General features: G+C 39.8%; 1 long non-coding RNA gene across 1 annotated transcript; it reads right to left on the bottom strand.

The window, feature by feature from the left end:
* Positions 1-8,174: 8,174 nt before the first annotated feature.
* LOC121072589 lies at positions 8,175-14,750 on the bottom strand. The gene is made up of 3 exons (XR_005821324.1): positions 14,668-14,750; positions 13,335-13,383; positions 8,175-9,097 (listed from the first exon to the last, which is right to left on the bottom strand). It is a non-coding gene; the product is annotated as an uncharacterized LOC121072589 (long non-coding RNA).
* Between the last annotated feature and the right edge of the window lie 254 nt (positions 14,751-15,004).

Below are 15,004 nucleotides of genomic sequence, written 5' to 3'. Positions count from 1 at the left end.
AGATGATAAATAACTCAGCCCCACCAAGGAGCACCATTAAGTTGTTCAGAAAAGTAAGCGCTGGATGACCTTGCACTTGTAGCTAACCAACAGTTAAAAACACTAGTTGAAGACAATAAGAACAAAGATTTCAAAGGAAGACATTGTCTCCATATTCTCCTGATACTGATAGCTGTCTGGGCCAGTTCAAGAGCATAATCAGTGACAAAACTGCAAAACTTGTCTGAACTGAGAAGCTAATTTGTTCATGTTATTTCAAGTGGAAAGCAACCATTCTAACAGCAAAGCCAGATAATGTACTGCTCTGTCTAGGAGGCAATTTGTTCTGCAAGTCAAAACTTGCTCAAGATACCTATGGTGTGACTGTTATTTAAAACTGATAGTTACCTGCTATCAACTGTTATGGAAAGCTGAACATCTATTCAACATACCACCTAAAAAGTTTTTTGCTAAGTGCTTTCACGGTAATTGCATTCGCTTTATAGGCATAATCATAAAAGCTGAAACTGTTGAAAGTAGCACCCTTTAAACAGGAGGATGTGGATTAAAATGAAAGTAGCAAATGCTGATAAGTAAAAGTATGCTGGACGTGTTTAAAATGTGCATATGGGCTCTAAGAAACTGTAGATGTGATAAGTAAAAACAGTCTCTTGAAGAGTTTTGGTATCACAAAGATTTCCTTTGGACCTGTTAGTTTGTGATGTGAAGAGTCTGATGGTGACCACTAGTCATTAAATATTTTAATTCTTAGCCAGTCCTCCAAGCAGTGCTACTCCCTGCACAGAACAGATTGGGAGGCAAAACAAGAAATTTGTCTTTAAAAAAAAATACCAACAGAAGAGACAAATAATGGCTTAGAATAACTGCAGCATTACTGAATGTTCAAATACGAGAGATGTGTTACAGAGCCAAATTGCTCTGTGTCCACATGTTGACAATCAAGACATGTCCTATTTCTTGCCTCATCAATAAAGCATGCCTAGCTCTCAGCCAGGAGCTCACAGGGAATGGAAAATCTCAGAGGGCTGAAAGCAAAGGACTACAAAAGTTCAGCCTGTGCTGCTCTCTCCAAGTGTCCAGGATCAGCCTCTCTCCTTTATATGTGTTTCAGGGCTACAAAAATACTAATGTTTGGAGAGCAGTAAATGAATAAGCACAACTCTAACGCTGTTTTTTTTAATTACTGTTATTATTATTTTTAATGTACTCATCCGCCACATTTAACTACTACCCTTCACTGACACTGGGAGCTCTTGTTCCCTTTTATTTGAGACTGGGAAGCAGAACGGATGGGGGCTGCAGGACTTGCGTATAAGTTTTCATGTTACGCTAGTGAGTAAGCACTTTAACTAGGTAGGGGTCACATTACATCAGTCTCTATCAAATCAGCTGTGAATCAGTTGATGTAGAAGTAGGTATTCTTTTGCCTAGATGATTATACCTATTAACACAAAAATTCATTTGATGTATATATGTGAAGAATTCCAGCAGTTGTCTTTTTGATGTCAAGTATGAAAGAGCATACACTTCATTAAATGGCACATCAAAAGGATGAAAATGCAATCATTAGTCTATATTTTATGACATCCTCGCAACAATGCATTGTAGAAATCCATCTTGCATCAAAAAGAAAGAAAAGTCCTGAAAACACTCTTTGAGCCTTTTAAATGTCCTAAGACCTTTGATTTATAGCTAAGGATAGTCATACTCATCCTTTTCTCACTGATGTCATTTTCAAAATTGGCACCTTGCTTTGGAGGCAAGGTTAGGGATGTAAAATGTAAACATGCACACACTGTGTATAAATCCTTTGTCTTGGCAACAAAGTGTTTATTGCACTTGATCTGTTTGACTCTTGGAGCATAGTGAACTCCAGACCTAAATTAAAGCAGGCTAATTTCTTCGCAAGCTCACCCAGCTCCTCCCTCTAATGTACTGATGAACGTCTCCATGTTTGGTGACACCACCCCCAATGTCAGATTTATATCGCAGTAGGTACTGTTTCTAATCAACAAGGAAGTCCATAGCTGGCTAGGAGGGCAGATCTCCATCCTTGCTAGCATGACAGAAGTGCCCTTGGGCTGAGATGTCGCTCACTGATTTTAACAAAAGGTGTAGTAGTTGTGAGCATCTTGCCAGGCAGTAAGTTCTTGCAGGACTATGCCTGTAGCACTCAGTCACCTCTGCTGCTTGTGGAAAGCAAAAAGTTATCTGAAGCTTGAAGCTATTTTGAAAAAAAATCTGCTTAAACAGGCAAAAGTTTTCCATTCTGAAACACCGAGGCAAGTGGAACAACAGAGGGGATACAGAGGTGTCAGTGCCCTGCAGGCTCTGTGGTACTCATCTCCCAAGGAGCCTCTCCTGAAAACTTCCGAGTTAGTATTCTGCTGGACCACTCACTTGGATACTTGCTTGGGTACCTGCATCTTTATGCCATGTTCTGTTATGGTACAAGCCAGGTGAGAAACTGCAGGATCTCGTTTCCCAGTGCAGACTTGCTGTATCTGACCACAGAAATGTCTGAGCTCCTTTGCAAAGATGGTGAGATCCAAAACAGTCCAGGAAAATCAGATCTGGGGTCTGGATGTTTCCTGGCATTAGAAAAGAGGGGCCTACAAAGTCTACAGGGTGGGCAACATAACAGCATTGCTGCCAGGCCCACTGTTTTCGGTGTCCAGTATTTTGCATCATATTTTGAAATATAAGCTGAGAACCTCAGCTTATGCAGGGTTTCATTTCCAAAGACAGTTGCAGGATTTTTTCTTAAAGGTTCAAAATTATGACTACACCGCTCCAATGGGTCAAAACCCCAAGAGCAAATAAAAACTCTGAAATGTACTGTGACTTTAAACATGAGAGACTTGTTGATTTAAGTTGAATGACATTCCAAGAAATATAATGACTTTTATTTTTAATCTTTGAGAATTATAAAACTGATTTGACCCTGTGACTGTGTCCTGAAAGAAGCTACATGGACAATTCCTCCTGACTTCCTCGATTTCACACAGAGCTTGATGAATTTTCACCCAATGAAGAAAAGCAATTCAATTTGCTGTTGTAGCTTTCCTGTTGAATTTGCATTCCCCAAATATGCTATTCAAAAAGTTTTCTGGCAAGGATGTTCTCTTACACAGAAGCTTAAAGTAAATATTGGAGAAGATTCACAGAAGATTCCTTTTCCTCCAACTTGTGAATGAGAATGTCAACACTGGAGATAAGCTTCATGGTACAATTTTTATCCAATAACAGTGTGACCCACTTAGCCAATTAAAACCAAGCAATGTAGTTGGAAATAAACACGTAGATGGTCACTATATCAAAGAAGCTACTCTACTGAAAATATTGTATTTCTACCAGTACAATAAAAGTAAATACAGAAGAAGTAAAAAAGCATTTTTAAACACTCACTACCAGAGTGGAAGAAGGAGAGTTTAAGTTTTCAGGCTGCAGGATTTGTCATAGCAAAATTTGTCATTTAAAAATAGTCCTGTATTACCTACTTATAGGGACATACATCATTCAGTCATGAAACAGAAGTGATATCTTATGACTTAACAGGATAATTTGCTTTCCATACTTCCATTATCAAATGCTAGGAGTAATCATGCCAATAATACTTAGCTGCATGTCTCAGGGAAAAAATTACTAAGAAAAATGTTAGTAATTCTGAATGAAGGATAAATTCAACATTTCTCCAGTCTTTTCATAAGCTTTTGAAGACGAGGAACCATTTTTTCATGTAACATATCCTTTTGATACCAGTCATTTACATATACTTACTACAAATCCAGTATTTGAGATACAGGCATAGTGGTGTTTAAAAAATCGGCTTCAAGTCTGTAGATGGAAACAAAAAGAAACCTCAGTCTTGTAGTTTTCCCCCATACGGTGTGGGGGCAGAACTGAGCTCTCTGAGTCCTTTGGGAAGTGTTTGCTTTCAAGGGCAGCGAGATGGGTTTTCTCTTGGTTCTGGTAAAAAACCACCAGCTGTAACTGTGTAAAAGGAAGGGGGAAGTGATGCAAAGGCCACTTTGCATGTACACCATGGCTAAATTTTCTGTCACTTATAAGCATATGCAGTGGGGTACGTGTGCGGTGTGGTGGCCACCCAGCCCAGCATCTAAATGAAAGATCTGGCCAGAGAACACCAAGATCTTTCCTGGCCCATGTGGACCTTTCCTGGGACAGCTGGGGTTGCTTGCCTTGACTCTGAAGAAATGTGTTCCTCTGAGACATGGGGATTTCTTGTGTTGCCTTCATCACTTTCAAGATTTTGCTATACAGCAGGTAGCAGTATAACCTTCTTTCCTGTGTTGAATTTGACTCAAACTAGGGCACTGTACAGTGTTTGAATCTGAAATTGGTTTCATACACCCATAAAGCAGGTGGCCGCCCCGGGATGGCAGGAAGGATATTTGGAGATGAGAAAAAAGTCTTGCACCATCAAGGGCCCAAGGGCTTTTGTGAGCAGGGAGAGTAAAGAGAGATCCTCGCGATGCTGATTTTTTGTGGGAAACAAAAATCCATGGCAACTACTCAGGAATGTGCTGTGAGATCTACAGAGGGTTGGTCTCCCAGACAAATGTTCTACTATTTCTGGCACTTAGAAGTATTAATTGATTAAGGGGGAAGTAATACAAATGGATTTTATTTCCTTGCAAGGCTGGCAATGAGGGCGAGATGCTGGCTGGCGTTTGACTCTAGCGGGGCACAGGCAGAGGCGTTTGTCCTAGTGCTGTCCCAGGTGGGCACCCAGCAGAAGAGCAAGAAGGAGGCTCTTCCCACCGGCATTTCACAGGTGGGGAAGGATGTTTTAATATCCTTTGCCCAGGCATCATGTAGGTGAGATTTTGTCTAACATCACCATAAAATCCTCACAGTCTTTATATCTCCCCCATGCAGTAAATAGCACAAACAGCAACATAGCTGTCAATAAACTAGGTGAACCAAACCTTTTTTTTTTTTTTTTTTTTTTTGAGTCAATCTCTATATAGTGGCAATTAAAGAGAAAACACTTCAGAGTTTCTGCTCAGACTTTTCGGCATTCAGCAAGGAAAGCATCTCTGAACATTCCTCTTTTCTCTCAGGTTTTTCTCCCTTTAGTTTGAAGGTCAAAGGTTTAATTTGTATGCTCATCTCTCTCTTTCACTTTCCAACATATCCCTAATTGAAATTTGACACATATACCCATTAGCTGAATTTATTCTTTTTCCACGCTTCATTAACAATGCTCTTTGCTATATTACGACGATAATGCTCATCATAAAATGCTCTCCTATGCAATGTGGCTTACAATGGATGGTGATTGATGGTATCAAAGGTAACATGGAATCTAGAAGGTATAACTTTACTGGATGAAATTGCAGGCTGTGGTAGGAATCTCAAAAATTAAGGACAGATTCTGGTTTTGTAACATCTTATAGGGGATGTAAAATGCCTGCCGGCTTCTCTGATGCAGTAGCGTTATCCCAGCTTCATGGCAGTGCACCTAAAGCAGGATCCATCCCCTCCTGCCTGCTCTGTACCTGAGTCTGTCACAATGAACTTCTTCGAGGCGAATTTGATCTTAATCTACATTATTCACCTGAAATGTTGAATATAATTTTCTCCACTAAATTGTGCACAATTGGGTCTTATAACTAGAAAATGAAACTCAAAACCATAAATGCAAATGAGCTTTTCATTTTAAAATTGCAATTTCCTTTTCTGATGTACTGTACCACTTGTCCATGAAGTTTTGTCTTTTTTGGAGAATGACATTTTCCTATGGCGTGTAAGTTTCATTGGGTTGCCATGGAAACTGGGCCTCTCTTTCTCTCCGTCTCTAAGTCTTTCACCTTGAGAGGAAAATGGTTGTCATTTGCAGTGCATAATTTTGCAGGTTAAACTTTCTCTGATCTCTCAGATAGCGATGAAATACAATTCTGGAGTTCAGGGACAGGGGAAAAGGGGAGAGTGCTCATGTATTTCTAAAGGTGACAGCCAAATCCTTCACTGTCTTTCAGCCTCGCTTTAGCTGCACAGGCAAGGGCTAGGAGCCCGACACGCTGAGGGAATGACCCAGGCTCCCTGTTTTACGGCGTGTTTACGTGGCCAAGCAGACAGAGCGACTCCAGCCTCTCCTGCCCTTGCTCCAGAGCGGGACGTGGTGAGCCAGACCCGAGGGTTGGGCTGTTCTTAGGTCCACACCCACAAATCTCTCCCCCTTGTCCCAAACTGGTTTGTTTTCATCTGTGCAGGGGCCATGCATGTCATGAGCTGTACCCATCGTGCAGCCTGTGAGAAAAGAAACCCACACTGTGCACCATGTGCTGCTTGTGGAGCAAGGGAATGAGATGTCAGTGACGGTGTGATGGCCATGGGGACCCTGTCACGGCTGCCTAACATGGCTGCACGAGCCAATCCAGAGTGTGACACCCTGAAGTCTGGGACAGAATCCCTCCCAGTGCTGCTGTTAGGTAGATTGTTTGCCCATAAAATCTGAGCTGTATATAAGAATGATTTGTCTATATAGAAAGTATCTCAAAGTAAACCAAGAGGCAGTAACATGAGCAAGAGATCTGCTGCTTTTATGGCCAACCTGAAACAAGATAAAGTGGTGATCTTTATTACGAGTGCAATGTTTGAGGTTTTAGCCAGAGATGGCTGAGATGCATTTAGAAAAACATTGGCTAACCATCTGAACCTCTGAATGCTTCCCAGTATTATCAGAGGTTTACTAACCATTCACTTTAACCCCTGCAAACCAATTAGCTAATGTGTGCAAATGCTTGAGGAACGATTAGGCAGGAGGAGTCACTTCAGTAGCACGTATTTAGCAGAGAGAGAAACGGTTGTCAAAAGGAGGCTTTGTGGCAAATGAGTGCTTGGAAGCCTAAAGCAGTAGTAAAAAGTTCGTTGGTCTTTTTCTTCTTTTTTTTTTTCTTTTTTTTTTTTGGCACTATTTCTTTCACCTACGGGAAGCTGTGCAACTCTAAATTCTCTGCGTTAGAATATACAGCTCAATAGAGGATTTTTTGTTGTTGTTTTTTAATGAATGGCACTGCTGTGTGCTGCATGATGTGAAGAGGTCTAAAAAAGCCTTTGCAGGAACACTACATTGCACTTTCATTTGAAGAAACACCTGATATGTTTTCCAGCTGTTTCCTACAGATGTCACATGTATGCTTAAAGGTCACTGTTCTTTTGAGAGCATCCATAGCCCCACTATTGTTTAGATATCACACAAACATCTCATGCCAGGATAGTGTTTTAAATACAAAAAGTAACAGAAATAAAAGAGTCCAAGCAGCAGACAAGGCATGGAAAATAAGATAATTCTGAAGGAAAAGCTGCCTGATACTTTGACTGTTGTTCCAGCTTTAGAGAACTGGGACAGGTCCCATGCGAAGAGACTTTGGAGGTGGCATGTGAGGTGGGGAAGCTGCACTGCTTCATGGCTCTCACTGCTCTGGCCATCCTGGCACTGATGGAGCCACCAAACTGTGTCACCTGCAGAGGCTGAGCTGCCTGGCCCCACGCAGTCTGCTCTCAGAGACAATCTGCCTGGGAAGCTGCCACACAATGAGAAAATAGTCACTCTCTTTGGACAACAATGAGACTTTGAGTTAACAAATTTTAAGATTGCTACAATATCCTGGGGAAAAGAAAAATCAGACTGGGTTCACTCTTGAAGGTTTCATACCTTTGCATTTGTGTTTTTGTTTCCTAATCATGAAATCACCCTGTAATTTATAGCAATATCTTTTAAAACATCCAGTCATGTACAACTGAAAGGGAAGATGTTCAGATGTTGATGTTTGAGTTAGCAGCAGACAGTATTTAAGACTGGCCTCCAACTGACCTCCAAGATAAGAGATGAGAAAGACTGCAACTCTAGGATCCCAAGGTTAATTACTTAAAACTAGATTGCAACTCTCAGATATTTACCCTGGGGTATTTGGTCTTCATATTCTGGTGCAGCCTAGGTGAATTCCTATCATGGCAGTATGTGTCCTTTCCTAGAAATGCTGTGTCTGCTTCTGTATCTGCATTTAGTCACTTATCAGTCTGGTCGGGAACAGCTTGTACAAAGAGAAAAGTGAGTAAGTTACGGTACTTTGATAATAGCCCCTTATCCACCTGGCAGTTTATGAGAGGTTTCATAAACCTATTTACTTCAGGTATTTATTCAAATACAGTGGTACATTAGCAAGCTGTCACAGTATTTAAAGGTATCTCTCAGCTGCATATAAAGGAAGTGCACATAATTACCATTTGTTTCTTTATGGTGTTTTATTACAAGAAAGTAGCACAAACTGTCCTGTATTCTGCTGCAGAATACAAATTCTTCTCAATGTATCAGAGAGATAGTCAGAAATATTTTATAATTCCTCTCTCCTGGTGTGTCCATTAAACATCTTGAGGTATGTTTTTCTTTCCTACTGAAGGCGTCTGGTTCTCCTCCTTAACAGATGAAAGCTCATACTCTTCAGATTAAGTACATTAATTTTTATCCCCCAAACTTGTCAGCAGAAGCACAGACTGGTCTGACCAGCATGTCTAGACAGTGCTTATAGCCCTTTTTCCACAGGCTCAGGGTGACCTTGGGTTTGTCACTTCGCCTTCCGCTCTCCACCCGTCAACTCAGGTTGTCAGGGCTTCTTTTCACATGTCAGGTTACTGTATTTGCAATATAGCTTGCTTTCTTGTACGTGTTTGTACAGCAAAATGAGGCCATCATCTTGGTTAAGATTCCTCAAAACTAGCGTGACAACAATAAACAAACAATCGCTACGTATTGCTCCGAGGGAAGCTGACTGCCAGTCGCTCTGTGTATGCTTGCCGATGCTCCCTCAAACACAGGTTTTGCTGGTTTGCTTTAAAAAAATAAAAAAATAATTAAAAAAGAAAAGCTGCAATTGTGTATTAGAGGTATTTTCTACAGTCTGCCTTTTACTGTGAGCTGGAGGATGAGAGCATGAGTGGTAGGTGCAGCTTCTGAGCCAGGAAGAGAGCTTGTGTTGCTGACGTGCCGCTGCCCCAGCCTTGGGGAGATGCAGGGCTCACTCTTTTGATAAAAGTAGATGGAAAGCTGTTTTCACACAGTTAATGTGAGCTGAAAAAAAAAAAAAAAAAAAAAAAAAAAGTCCTTAGGTTAGGAGTGAAGTGATAAAAGGACTGAAGCTTCCAGCAGTCATAAAGAAAAGCAGCTAAATGCAGCCAGTCAAGAGATAGTAAAAAGGACATTGAATGTCATGCAAATGTCTGTATTTTTGCAATGTATCTCATATGGAGAAAAATTCTTACAGGTTTTAAGACAGGATAATTTAGAGAAAACGCTGTAAAGTTTCCTGTTAACTTTTGATTTTAAAATAATTATTCAGAAGAACAAAGAATATTCACTGAGCAGGGGAAATCTGCATTACTGCTCATGAGCTCAAGAACAATCATTTCCCCAGCGATGTCCTGCAAAAGAGAAAATGTCTGGCTGAATTTATGGGAGGCTGATGTTCTAGTGCAGTGTCTGCTACCAGCTCCTTGGTACCCTGAAGCAAACTCGAGCTTCAGGCTGCCTAAAAAGTGAACACAGGAGAATAGGGTAGTAGAGCTCCTTTCGTCTGCTACCTTGAACCCAGAATTTGCATCGGGGGAAAAGAAATTCAATAGGCAATTCCTTCAGGCCCCTTGCAGCCAATATAAATCCATCTTGTTCATATGAAACGCAGTAAATATTGTAATAATTGACAAAGTTACTGTGCTGAGTTCTGCTGTTCTTGCATTCTAAGCTGCAGCATCCTAAGATGAAAGCATTAACAGAGATGTTAGCTTGGCTCAAGCTATCAACCCCATGAATGTGGTGATTACAGTTTCAGTGAGAAGGCTGTGTCCGTTGTGCAAAATTACCTTGAATTGCATAAAAAATTGCACTCTAGCTTCAGTATTGTAATTTTTGGTGGCCTTCCCTTTAAAAGTACCTTTCTGTAAGCACAGTTAGTTAATAAACTATAAAACAAAGGCTTTAGTTACAGGAGAGTAAAAAGCATGCTTTGATTGGGAGTTTTCTACTCAATGTGTTCATTCACAGACTTGTCCAACGTACTATTGGTCACACAAAATAACATTACTTTAGTCACATTTGCAGAATGAGGCATATTCTGGTGCCCAGTCCTGGCTAAACAAAGCCACCTGTTTTATCTTCGCTCCCAGTCAAATCCCAATCTGTTCCCAGTTTCAGTCACTGCAAGCTGATGCTGGAGGCTCCCCTTCTCTTGTCAGTATGCACACATTTGATCCATAACCGTATCACTGCAGTCATGACTGCCTACATCTCTGGATGGGTAAAATGCAACATAACCAATGGAATTCCATAAATAACATTAAATGCTCATTTTTGTGTTTTTTTTAAGAGTGCTTTTGGAAGCGCTTTGCTTACTCCATTCAGAAGCATTTTGAACACAGCAATATTTCCCAGCCTCAAAGCTCTTTCTAAATACTGACTGTGAGGATGAAGCAATGATTGATATTTTTATGCGATCACCACTAACTATGTTTTTAAGGGCTACACAGCAGTTTATCAGAAGGGTTCCCATTCTGCTAAGGAACACTTTAAACATTTGCTTGCTATGTAGACAAGTGACCTTCAAGACTCACCTAAGGACAAGGTAAGGCACAAAAGCTAAGCTACAGCAGCAGGGAGCTGACAAGCTGAGAGTATACATGCTTAAATAAGTTTCACTTATTAAAAGAAAATGTAAGCTTCTTTTCTTGTACAGCAACTTGAACTGTACAGACAGAGTCCTACAATTACATGGTGTGCTGGCACACCCTAATCTCCACAAGCAAAAGCAAATAGTTCAGCAGAACAATTAGGACCAAAGTGGCACGTAGCCTCCTCAGCTGGAATTCTTCAGGTGACACCTGCAGATTGCTTGAGCTTTTTAGGCACAGATAATACAAGCTGTAGCCACCTAGACACTAAGACAGGTAGATCTGAGACTCCCTGATGAAACTTCAAGCAAATCTGTCAGTTTGCTTTATTTTCTTGGTCATGACATTTTTGACTATTGCTCACCAAAGAAAAGAAAACAACTTGCTCTATTTTTCATTGCCACCCATAGTTATAGACAATGAAAGGACAGGGCGTACTTATGGAGATATTTATTTGGTCTTCATCTCAGTTGAAGTAACAAGTATTTGAATTTGATTTCATTCCTGTTTCTAGTATTGAAATGAAATAGTGTGTATAGTTTCTAATAGTCAAGGAGGATGCCACTGGATTTTCATGTGCTGAAGACAAGACAGTTGAAAAACCACAGGAAGGCATAGGAGGAGTGCAAACATAGATTGATGATATGAAAACAGCAAATAAGGAGGAGGAGCATGCTAGCAGATGGAAGAAAAGCAGACTGTTCAATAGCTAAAGACTAGCTAGGATACAATAATTTTAGTGGGGAAGACTTCGATGATCCCTTAAAAAAATGGCTTTGCATATGGCAAAAGCTGATGAGTAAAGAAAAGAGTAAGAGCTCCATTTAAACCTTTATTTTTTGTTATTGTGGGATTTTTTATATAAACCTTGTATTTTAAAAGAGAAAACTGCTGGTGGAGAATTAAGGCTAACTGAAGGTCTCTATCCCTGATAACCTCAAGGTAAGGGAAACAGCTATACCTGGTTAGATCTATCTTCAATTAAGCAAATAGTCCGGAAGAGATGTTGGTGCCTTCTAGACTGCCTGTCCTGCTTTAGGGAGAATTTTAAATATTTAGGTGACTTTTGTTACACTGAAAGGGTTCACGGTTGCTGTCAAATGGATCTTCATATAGATGCAGTGAGTTCATTGAGGTTGATGAGCATACTAGCTGGCTGTCAGTCAGGCTAAAATGAAAAAAAAAAAAAAAAAAAAAACACATTGTGCTCCTTTATGGAATAAGATAGATTAAATAAGAAGCTATTCTCTAAGGTACAGCTTGGCAGGGCGTTTGTAGAAAATGAGTCAGGTTGCAGGAGGGAAAGGTATTCCCAATTGTGCTAGGAGAAGAGTCCATTTCTTTTTTCTGATCTAGTTTCCTGCTTTGGGGGCTAAATCAGGCTCATAAAAAGGTCCAGCTAAGAAGTGGTGTGTGCGTACAGCATCAAAAAGTGTCATGCACCCCTTTCCAGGAGGTGGTGGTGGCTGCAGTAGAGCATCAGGCAGGCCCTGAAGACTGAATCTGTGCAGAAGAGGGAGGTAATTAGGATTAGCTCCTGCCCAGTTGATACATTGCTGTTAGAGAAAGTGTAAAATGTTTTGAAAATATGGAGAAGTCAAGGAATGTCTGATACAGTCACGAAATGAAAATAAAGCATTAGCAGAGAAATTGAGTGGGATCATCAGAGTAAATGGAGCCCAAGCAGAAACTTCCTTTCAAAGCTGTCACTTCAGGAGGCTTTCACACTTCCCAGAGACCCAGTGGAGTCCAACCGCTTAATTACCATTTATGATATAGATGCAAACCACTACCAATCTTTGGTACTCGTCCTGACATTTTTTCTCACTTTTAAACAGGCACAATACTTCAGAGTTTTTTCAGTATTGCCAAGGCCTCTAACTCATTGGCCATGAAAGGAAAAAGAAATGTTTGCTGCCACTCAGAAAGCCTTCTCTATCTTGCAGAATTAGTCCCTGTGTTAATTGCCAAAAGGCAGAAGGTTATAGAAGTCAACTGCTAATGCTTTCTGTGTTCCTTTTAATCAGGGAAGGGTCATATTACAACTGAAATAAGATTTTCTTCTCGTTAAAGCAGTGAATTTCAGACTAAGATTAAGTTCTTGATCCAGGTGCAAATTTGTCCCAGAGGGCAAATTGGTTACAATTTCTGTTACCCACCAGTAAATGGGATAATAAATTATTCTCAAGCCCTTTTTGTATTTGCCAATTAACCTGCGTTTATTTAAACCTCACGTTCTTGAGGAGAATGTCTGTGCTTAGGGTGCACGTGTCAATGATGCTGGGGTCCTAACGCTGTTTGGGATCAAGCCTTAGCAATATTTTAAGTATGTGCTATACTGAGGCAGAAAATATAAGCAAAATACATGTCCCCATCTATTCCTCATTTCATTTATAAAAGCTTAGACAGAATATTTAGGACAACTATGGGAAAAAGTGAAACTGTTGAAGATAACCCAAAACAAAGGTAATGTTCTGCCAATTACTGATGCAAATGCTCTAGGTTATACCTGACAGTGTATGAAAAGGACACAAACAATTTAACTTTTAATGTGTCCACTGAAGTTGTTAATCTATTTTATAAAGACAAATTTTGTTACTGAATTACACCAAGAAAAGGATAATGACAAGATAAAACATACTTACAGGCTCCAATGTGAGTTCAATTACCTGGTGTCATTTGGGCAGTTAAAACCTGGAAATGTGTATAAGAAGGACATTGCAAAACTACCGAACTGAGTACAGAAGTCAAAATCTTTCATTGTATATCCAGATTCTATGTCAAAGCCAAAAGAAGGTATATTCTCCTAATCAAAGTTACAAATTGACCTAATTAATTTTATAATTAACCTTGATAATTGAAAGGAAAAAGGGTGACCTTCACTGAGTTTGTTCAGTGTTTAGTTTCAGACTATAAGCAAATTCATTCCAGCTAATAAGGCCACTACTCCCAAATGCTGATGGGATAAAGTAGAAATTAATTAGCACATGCAAATGAAGACTACTTTTATTATACTGCACAGTAATTCCTAATTTATTCTTCCAAAGTGTTTAACTATTTTTATGTTAAATTTTGAGGATACTATATCTTAGTTATGTACAAACATGAGACTTCTAGCAAAACACCTATCTAAATAAGCAAGTTTTTTAAAAATAAGATTAGTATTTATTTAAACTACATCTTTAAAACAAGCAATTTCCTCACTGTTTTAGTGAATTATCCTAGTTGGACTACATTTTGCAGTACTTACTCCCTTCAGATTTAGGTCATCTTCATCTAAATTTTAAAAGGTAAAAAAAAAAAAAAAAAAAAAAAAAAAAGGCTGATTCATTTGATTTAGGATTGAGTAAAATAAACAGGATTTCATTAAACCTGCAGAGCAATGATCTTCTACATCTGCATATAAATAACTGCCTACCACCTGGCAGGGCAAATAACCTGAAATAAGTTTTAAGCAGTCTGCTATTACAGTTCTGTCAGCTTGAATTAATTCTTTGCAAAAAGGCTTTAAAGACTGAGACTCATGTTGGAAAGCAAGATGGTGTCTCACACGGGCTGTCCACTACTTGTGGGAACGATGGGAAACATCTGACCCTGTATCTCGCTGCAGTCTGACACTTTTATCTTAATGGTGGGGGGCAAAGAAGACTTCTCAGCTGCTCTTGCAAATGCTATGACACTTCCAAAAACTTGACTAAGAGGTCTGTAAAACATGTTTTGAATCAGTAAGTGACAGAGTGCTCCTAAAATAGATTTGAGGAGAAGATCTTCTTGAAGAAAGGGGCAGGAAAGTGGTGTGCTTCTCCTAACAGCACCTAACCCGTGTGGTTTCTGAAGGAATAGTCTGTGCAGGGTAACCATTATCCTCAACCATATCCAAAACATTTTAGCTTAAAACTAATAACTGGTTTTTAAAACTGTCTTTGAGAGGAATAAAGCTGGGGGTAAAAGTGGAAAGGGAGCGCTGGAAATACTTACCGGTCATTTCTTACTTTTCTTGGTTGTAGTGTGATGCTTCTTGCCTGTGTTAGAGTGAAATTGCAGTCCTGGGATAAAAGAACAATAACAAAGTATTGTAAGTCTGTGCTGTAAGTGGCTGAAACTTTATATTCATTACACTTCTTTTTTTAAATTGACAACAATGAGTTGCAAAGGTGGGGTCTTCAGCTGTAGGTAAAGATAGTCCTACTCAGAGAGAAACTGCCAGTTGAGTGCAAGACTGCAATAGGAGTCACCTGCTAGCATCTGTTGATCCATATGTAGATTTGTTGATCAATTTTCATTCACATACATCCACTCTGGATGTCAGTTCCCC

The sequence above is a fragment of the Cygnus olor genome, chromosome 6 (assembly GCF_009769625.2).
Source record: "Cygnus olor isolate bCygOlo1 chromosome 6, bCygOlo1.pri.v2, whole genome shotgun sequence".
NCBI classification, from domain to species: Eukaryota; Metazoa; Chordata; class Aves; order Anseriformes; family Anatidae; genus Cygnus; species Cygnus olor.
Note: the sequence above shows the minus strand (reverse complement) of the source record. Positions and strands in the feature narration are given on the sequence as shown.